This window comes from Belonocnema kinseyi, chromosome 10 (genome assembly GCF_010883055.1).
Source record: "Belonocnema kinseyi isolate 2016_QV_RU_SX_M_011 chromosome 10, B_treatae_v1, whole genome shotgun sequence".
NCBI lineage: Eukaryota > Metazoa > Arthropoda > Insecta > Hymenoptera > Cynipidae > Belonocnema > Belonocnema kinseyi.
Window position 1 is genome coordinate 45,974,704 of NC_046666.1, and position 9,740 is coordinate 45,984,443.

The window sequence follows — 9,740 nt, forward strand, 5'->3', positions numbered from 1 at the left end:
CCCCCCCCCCCTCCTATCAGCGAAAATATGCATTTTCGAGAGAAATGTTTTAAACAAATGTTTTAGGGTTTTGGACAAGGATCTGAATGGTGAGTTTGAAGCTGACCTTGGAGTTGACCTTCAAGGTTATTTCAAGGTCAACTTTCATTTTTTAAATTGAACTCCCTATTTTTGCGACCGCCAATAAAAAGAACGGAAAAACTTACGTTCAGATGTGCATAAAGGTCATGTGACCCGATGACCTTTAAAAATAGGGGTTTCCATTTGAAAAATAGAATTCGTCCTTGAAATAACCTTGAAGGTCAACGCCAAGGTCAACTTGAAGGTCACCATTCAGATCCTCGTCCAAAACCCTGAAACTTTTGACTGAAACATTCTCTCGAAAACGGATACTTTTCCTGATAGGGGGGGAGGAGGGTCTGATACTTTTTGATGACCCTGTATATATATTGTCGGATTATATACTTTGCCTATTAGAGAGGTGATCAAAAGGCCCTTTTTCGGATTCTTGAATAAATTTTGGCTGGCGACGAAACATAAAAGCAAATCTGCTTCTGTGCATTTTTTATTACTGTTTATCACTGTAAATCTTGTTTATTACTACTCTAGGAGTATCTGATACATCTCCTTTTTCCATTAGCATTTCGCAAATGCTGTACAAACCATATCAAACAGCTTACTGCAAAGGCCTAAGAAATGTATCAGACCCGTCTCTTATTCCTTCAAAATGTTCCATATCATCACCATCTTTTAGATTTTAAAGTGCAGAAAGCACTCTGATCGGATTGTCCGTGCCAACTAGGATAAAGCAAAGTTGAGAGTTTGGGACCTGGTGCCAAACCAAATAAGACCTATTGCTAGAAAGTCGAGTACGACAGGCAGAGAAGTGTTTGAGCGGCGTGCTAGACAGGGATGATGTTATGACGGGATGAGTGGCTCAGTAGCGATTTATTGAGTGAGGTTGGTCGCCCCCAATCCCCATTTCATTCCCACCCCTTTTCCTATCTCAACCCCTAAAATTCTCTCTCCTTCATTTTTCGGTTGCGCAAGGTTCGTCCTTGTCAACCACCTTCTTTCCTTGTCCCTTCCATCCTCCACATACATCTTTTCTCTCTTTCACTATCGTCAGCCTCCGTTTAAAGCGAGGGTCGATCAATACGTCGGGAAACGCAGAAGGAAAAGCGGAGGGTTGGAGAAGGATGTTTCGGCTTGCCCGAGGAAGAAGGACGACCTGTACCATTTCTCGGAAGGCAACAGGGTGAGCTGCGTAGTTCTGATATGCCGCGAAAAGATGACGAGACGAACGAATGGTGCCCGGGATTGCTGGAGGGGTTGACAGGACCAGGCCGAAAGCTCACGAGTTTTGCCGATTTCTCGCGAGGTCAGGATCGTGCCAACTAGTAGCGTTACCTCGAGTTCATGACCTCCCTTATCAGCTTCCAGACTCTCTGCAGACGCGTTGTTTGCAGATTAATTATTTACGATCTGCATTGGTATTTTTTATTCGTGTGGTTTAGATCCACGGTTTCGTGGATTTGAATTCATTTTAACAACAAATATTTTGTTTGTTGGCATCAAATACAATTTTTCACAAGTATAAAGAGAAGATATTTCTTTAATATAAACACTTATTTTAAACTACTAACTATTCTGAAAAAATGTTGGATGCCGGAAAAAACAGAAATTGATTTCCCTCTGGTTTTCCGTAATATTTCTTGAAAATTGACACAGTTCTCCACTTTATGATAATGAGATTTCAACAGGAGTATTTCATATAAACCAAAAAAATATTCTTTACTTCTCAAATTTATGGTAAGCTTCTTTAAAAGAATAGCTTTTGGCAATAGGAAAAGAATTTTAAAAATTGTAATGATAATAATTAGTCACTGATTTTATTGATCGATATGACATTGCTGGAAATTTGATTATTTTTCTTATTGCATTGAGGGCCGAAGAAAATGGTTTCCTAACAATATATCATGCGGAAAAAAAATCCCGGATGGAAATCTATAACTATTCCAAAAAAGCAAGAATTTTTAATTATTTATAGACGTCAAAAACACAAATAAAAAATTTCTTTCAATTTTTTATTAGAACTCTAATAGATGTTCCAAACAATAGTCCCAATCGTTTTTCATTTATTTGTTGCTACAAAAAAAATTGAAAAATGAGAATCATTTTTCGACTTTTTCAAGGTTCATCAAGGTTTTTAGGTTCATCCGCTCAATTTTTTTGGGGGATCCAACGCAATTATTATACTTAAATTACCAAAACAATGAAAAGCATTTTCACTATTAAAAGAAGTCTTTTTTTCGGATCACCCGACGCACATTTTGAAGTCAAAAATCCTGCTGAATTTTACGAAAAATTTAAATCTTTGGTTTTTTGGAAGCTAGAAATTGTTCTATAAAATTTTTAAATTATTGTTCTGATTTCCGATCCAATTCTCTCCGTGGAAAATAGTGTAGTCCTACAATACATTGGAAATTTTTTTCTGCAAATTTTCATAAATTTTCATGGGTCCCAAAAAACCCCATGAGTAAAGAATTTGGTTTTGAGAGTTTTGGACCCTAATTATTATTTTTTTGGTTTATTTATGTAAAAATTATTTTCATAAATAAAATATTACTTTTTACTGATAATTATTTGTTTAAATAATTTTTTTTAAACGAATTATTATCGTTCATAACAATATTTTTTTAAAAATAAAGTTAGAAAGTCGCGATTTCTTTTTAATTGTTTGACTTGCTCTCAACTTTTCAGTTAAAATAAGACAATAATTAACTAAAGTAACAAACATAATTTTGTAAGCAATTAATAATTATTTATATCAGTATTGTCTTAGAATAAAGTTAGGAAAGAGCGGTTTTTCTGAAATTATTCACCTTTTGTCCCATTTTTAATCCGAGCTTTGTAATTATTTATAACTCAATATTAAGAATGATATATTATATATTATAAATACTTATTAATTCATGTTAACAAGCGCAATTTTTGAAGATTTAATTTTTTTCATAATATTCTATTTGAGTAAAGTACAAAAGTTGCGATTTTTTCGGAAATTTTAAACTTTTTGTCTACTTCTTACTCAGTGGGATAATAATTTATGCAAGTTAGCAAAGATAATTGTTCAAAAAATATATTATGATTCATAACTATCTTCTTTTAAGGTAATTTCGAAAAGTTGCAGTTTTAAAAAAAAATTTTTTACCTTTTCAAATACTGTAATGTTTCAAATACATAACTTTAAACAAAAAGTTTCTTAGTAACTACTTCGAGGAAAATTTACAATGAATAAAAATCCACATGGAAAATTTAAATAATACTTCAAATATCTGGTTCTTGTTTAGAAAAATATATTTAAAAAAAGATTGTTCAACAAATTATTCTCTTTGATGTTTTGAAATTTATTTGCTAATCACTAAAAAGCCAAAAAAAAGTTAAAAATTTCATAAGAAGCTGAAAATTTTTAGAATTAGTTTATGAGAAGATAGTCAAGAACAATAATTGTTTAAATAATTATTTTGGTTAAATTGCCTTAATTATTACGTCACTTTTAGTAAATACTTTACGAAAAGTTTATAATTCAAACTATAACTGCAACTTTCTATCATTATTCAAAGAGAATATTATTAAAAATAATATATTATTTACAAAATGTTGTTTGCTTACTTGCATTAATAATTACGTTTATGAATAAAAAGTGGGCAAAAGTAAAAAATTAAACAGGATCGCAAGTTTTTATAATTTGCTTGAAAGGAGAGAGTAATAAACAATAATAAATTGTTTAAATAATTGTTTTTTATTGAATTAATTGTTGCCTTACTTCTAGTGAAAATTTCACAAAAAGTTAAAAATAAAAAAAACACTTTAACTTTCTAGCATTATCAAAGGAGAATCTATTCAAAGTAATAATATATAATTTACACGATGATGTTCATACTTAATTTTTTAAATAATCAATATAGTAAGTAAAAAGCAAGCAAAAGTTAACAATTTCAAAAAGAACGCAAGCATCTAGCAATGCCAAAGAAGATAGTTAAAAACAATAATAATTTGCTTAAATGTTTATATTTGTTAATTTTGATTAATGATTACCTCGCTTTAATTGAAAAGTGAACAAAAAGTCGAAAATTTTAGAAAAAACTGCAACTTTCTGGCATTAATCAAAACGAATATTATTTAAAATAATAATAGATTGTTTGAACAGGATCTTTTTTATTCAAATAATGATCAATTTACTTGGATTAAAAATTGTGTAGAAAGTGAAAAATTTGAGAAGAAACCGAGTTTTTATATTTCTATTCTAAGAAAAAATGGCTATCAACAATAGCAAATTATTTTAAAAAATTATTTAAGTTTCTAATTATCAGTATAAAATAACATTTTATGTATTAGAAGCAGTTTTTACTAAAAGAAACCGGGAAAAAATAATTAGCACCAAAAACTAGCAAAGCCAAACTTTTTAATAATGGGGTATTCTTAGAACTTTATAGAATAGACTTATGGGTGCGAAATGGAAAAAGAAATTTTTGATTAGTATTCTGTGGCGAATTGAGAATAGAAACGTTGAGAGTCAACCCGACACACCCAACAGTAAGAATTCTAAATAAAATTTTATTTTTTGCAATACATTTTAAAATAAATAAAAAATTGACCATCCTATTCTAAGCCCGATTAATAATCCGCAAAAATTATTAAGAAAAATAGTTTTTCAGGAAAAAAAAATATCAGAGTGAAGGAACCAAAATTTGATTCGGTCCTGAGCGTGGGTTAACCCCACGTGGTAGAACGAAGGGTGTGCGCGGTCCAATCATCGCAGAATCCAGCAACCCCTGACGCACTTGCCCCGGGCATCTGCGATGGGAGCCGACGAGAGGCGACGCCACCACCCTGCGATTTGGAGGATTTCAAAGGAGTCGCGATTCCTTCTCTTCCGCGCCGAAAAGGATAGTCCAGAGGCCGCTCCAAGTGGGGCGTTGTCCTACGTCCGGAAAATCAACCTCAGCATCCTCTTCTCAGCTCCAGGATCACTCGACTTCCACAGTTGCCGCTCAGAGCCAAGGGTCATCTCGCGGATCTCCAGTCACCCAGTATATAGAAACTCATTATTTTTTGCATCCACTTTATTCAGTGCTTCAGTTTTCATCCCATCAATCGCACACCTTACAATTTTAAATTTACAACTTACAATTTTAAATTTACAACTTACAATTTTAAATCTACAACTTACAATTTTAAATTTACAACTTACAATTTTAAACTTACAACTCACACGCTTGAACTTACAAAGTAAAAATTACAATTTGCACCTTTATCTCCTCTGGATGAGCACATGCATGCAGAAATCAGTGACGATTGCAATCCTGTCGGTAGATTGCGTTTCCGTCGTGAAGTTGAAACCGTTTTAGTGAGGTTGAGTGATTTTTTGGTGAGACAAGGTAGAGCATAAACTTATTTCGCCGTGAGTGGGAAGGCCCCTGAAAGGCTTTCAAAAGCATTTTTGAATTTTATTTTTTAACGACTATGTCTAGATGTAGAATTCCATTGTGTATCTTTTTTTCATCAAGCAAAAAGTTGTGGCTTTTTTATTTTTCTAATTAAAGCCAAAAAATTTATTTTTTTGTAAAAATCAATTTTAATTCGTTTTGCACTTAAACTCGTGCTTTAGTCAAGTAATCCTTAGCATTTTTTATTAAAATTTTTAGGAAATGTATTTCGAAATGTACTTCGATAATAAAGTAAAAGTAATTCAAAAATGTATTTTTAAAAATTGTGATTTTTTTCTGATGCGTGGCGTTTATAGGAATTCTTTAACTACCAGCGTTGCGCTTACAGAGCGAATTTTGAGCAACAAAAAACTTCCAACGAAAAAGTTGTTAACGACGGTACAGAAGAGTTCTCTAGAAAATTTTATTCCAATTGAATTAATATACAATAAATTATTAACGTTTGAATTTGATAGCGGCTAGACGACTCGCGCGCCGGGTGTAACGACAGTTTCAGATCCGATTCATAATACAGTTCCCCGGCGCCAAAAATAAAAATAATCAAGTAATCAGGTAATATCAAAGTATTAAAAATAAATAAATAATAGTGCATAATTTAAAATTATTTATTTATTTATTATTATGTAAAATAGAATGGTTCTATTAAAAAAACTGAAAATATTAAATAAATAAATTAGTTTACATTATGCACTATTATTTATTTATGCATAATACTTTGATAATACCTGCAGACTACCTGATTACTTGATTAGTTTTTATTTTTGGTGCCGGTGAACTGTATTATAAATCGGGTCAAGATTCTCGCTACAGCCTGCGCGCGAGTCGCCTAGCCGCATTCGACTTCAGACGTTAATAATTTCTTGAATATTAATTCGATGGAGCTAAAATTTTCCAGAAAACTTCTTTGTACTGTTCTTAACAACTTTCCTGCTAGAAGTTTTTTGTTGCTCAAAATTTCCTCGATAAACGAAATACTGGAAGTTTGAGAAGTCCGATAAGCGCGACGCATCACAAAAAAATTAACAACAATTTTTCCAAATGAATTTTCAAATTCCTTTTACATTATCAATCGAAGGATATTTCAAACTAAATTCCCTGAAAATTTTATTGCAAATTCCGAAAAACTGACTGACTGACGACGAGTTCAAGTGAAAAATGAATCAAAATTGACTTTTTAAAAAAAGTCTGTTTTTTGGCTTTAATTAGAAAACTAAAAAAGCTACAACTTTTTTATTAAGAAAAAAAGATGCGCAATGAAATCATACATCTATTTATAGTCTTACAAAATTAAAATTCGAAAATGTTTTGAAAAGCCTTTGATCCGATGGCTCAATTTTTGTTATACATGTTCTCTCGAGAATATGCTCAACATTTAAGCTCAAACGGAGCATTTATAGAGAATAAAAGAGAATTTAAAGCATTTATTATTAAAAAAATATATATCTTAATTTCTACTTTTTTAAATATTCTAGAGTGAACTAAGCATATACTTTTTTAAATTACAGTGTACTACAATGCAGGTAATTCCAGAAAGTCAGGGAATGTCAGGGAAACCCTGATAAAAACCGCCACTATTTGGTAAAAAATGATTCTCCTTTGGTTGATTATTTAAACTGTTTCAATAAACATTAATATTTTTTGGTTGAATTCCACTATTTTTGATATCAAATTAAAATACGTTTTGGTTGAAATGTCAAATATTAATTTTTTGTTGAGAATTCATCCTTTTTGGCTAAAAAATCCATTATTTAGTTGGAATTGCAACTAGTTCATTAAGAACTCATCTATTTGGTTGATGATTCATCATTTTAGTTAACAAACCTTTTCTTTTAATTTAATTATTTGGTTGAAAATTATATTTTATAGTTGAGAATTAGATGTTTTAATGGAAAATTTAACTCATACGTGTTCGATTCTATATTTATTTTGAGTTGAAAATGCAAGTACAGTGAAACTCTTCTATAGCGCCGATATTGGAGCTGACGGTGGGTGGGAACTAACTCATTATAGCCAACTCCGCTTTTGTCTGTTCACCTTTGAGTGCTCGGCTAAGTGGAAAACGCAGACTCCATGGCCCCCGCGCAGCTCCTGTTATACGTAACTACGGCGCGCCGTCAATTCTCGGAAGGGCTATAGAAGGGAGTGCTATTGAAGGGTTTCACAGTATTTCTTTTAAAATTCCTGTATTTTATTAAAAATTCGAATTTGTCGGAAAATATTTAAGCTTCTTGGTAACTGTTTGCTCTTTTTGCTAGAAAATTCCTTGAAAAATTCGTTCATTTTGGCAGAAAATTCATCTCATTGGTTTTAAAATTAGTTTTTCCTTATTTAGAATTAATTTTTTTAACTAAAGATGTAACTGTTCCATTTTTTGTCCACAATTTATCTTTTTTATAGAAATGTAATCTTCTTGGTTAAAAATTATACTATTTCGTTGATAATTTTACTTTGATTTGATGAAAAACTAATTTTTTTTTACTGAAAATTAATTTATTCTATTTTAGTTGCAAATTTATCTGTTTTAGGTGCAAATTTAACTATTTGTTTGAAATCCGACTTTTTTACTAGAAGAGTACTCTCATTAGTTGAAACTTCCTCTTTTTGGGTAAAAATTAATTTTTGTCGTTGAAAATTCATTTGTTCAGTGGTTCAAAATTTATTTTACTAACTGAAAATTAAGGGATTTTATTTTTGTTAGAAAATTTACCTTTTTAGATAAAAACTCATGCGTTTCGTTAAAAATTAGATTTGTCTTAGTTGAATATTTATTATTTTAGTTGAAAATTCACTTTAACTAATCCATTTTTTGCGGAAAATTTAACTTTTTTGGTAGAAATGTAATGTTTGAGGTTAAAAAATGTTATGTTCTGTAGTAAATTTAACTATTCTATTTTTTGTAAAGAATTCATATTTTTTATTGAAACAATATATATTTAGATCAAAATTAGTTTTTTTTTGATTATAGAAAATTTATCTTTTGGGTTGAAATTTCCACTGTTTGGTCAAAAATTCATATTTTTTGTTCAAAATTCACCAATGTGATTAAAAATTAATTTCTTTGCCTAAAAATTCGTTTCGTTTTAGTTGAAAATTAATTGTTTTATCTGAAAATGTCACTATTCCATTTTTTTAGAGAAAATTTATATTTTCAGTTGAAAATTAATTAATTTAGCTGAAAACTCGTTTTCTTATTTACTTTTCTTGCTGCAAATTGAATTATTTTAGTTTTATTTCTATAACTTAATCTTTTTTAGTTGAAAATTTATATATTTTATTGAAACTGTATCTTTTTTGGTTAAAAATTGAATTTTTTAACTGTAAATTGAATTTGTCTATTTTTGTTTAAAAACTATCTTTTTTATAAAACAAAACTCTTTTATGAAAAATTAGTTTTTTTTTTTTGGGTTGAAGATTTATTTTTCTAACATTTTATCTATTCTAAGTTTTGTTGAAAATTTATCTTTTTTAGATAAAAATTTATGTACCTTGTTGAAATTTTTTTTTATTATAAAATTCATCTTTTAGATAGAAAATTAAACTAACTATTTTGTTACAAATTCATATTTTGGGTCAAAGATTTATAATTTTAGTTAAAAATTAATTTCTTAGGTTCAAAACTTATCATTTTCATTTGAAAACTCAGATTAAAGGTGCTAACAATTTATTTAAAAATAATTGTGTCATGTATCAATGTTATTAATCTTCTAGGTGTATCTTTGGTTTTATACCTAGCAGAATATAGAAATTGTAGAATGTAGAAAGAAAAAAAATTTGTCTTGGCATTCTCTACACGATCATGTTTTTTAAAATTAAATTTTTCCAATTTTAAAATTTGAATATCAAGATGCGCTTGGACAGTAATCTCGTTCAGTATCCCTTATCTTAGGAACAAAATATAATTTTTCAAAAAATTCCAAGTTTGATCTTTAATCGCTGCCCAAAGGCAATTTTATTTCGCAATGCAATTAAAATATTAAAATTCTCTGAAAATCTGCACAAAATTAAATATTTTTTCACATTAAATTGTGTTCACCTGTAATTAAATATTTATTATCTCGGTAGCATTTTTATATATTTTAGTTTAATAATTTTTCAGCGCATTGGAAATTTTGTAATCAAATTTTTTTGCTTCAATTCAGCAATGCTTCAATCTTGAATTTGACTTTTGTTTACACATTTAAATAGTAATTTTGATTTCACAACATGCTTTTTCGCTGCCCTGAAAAATAC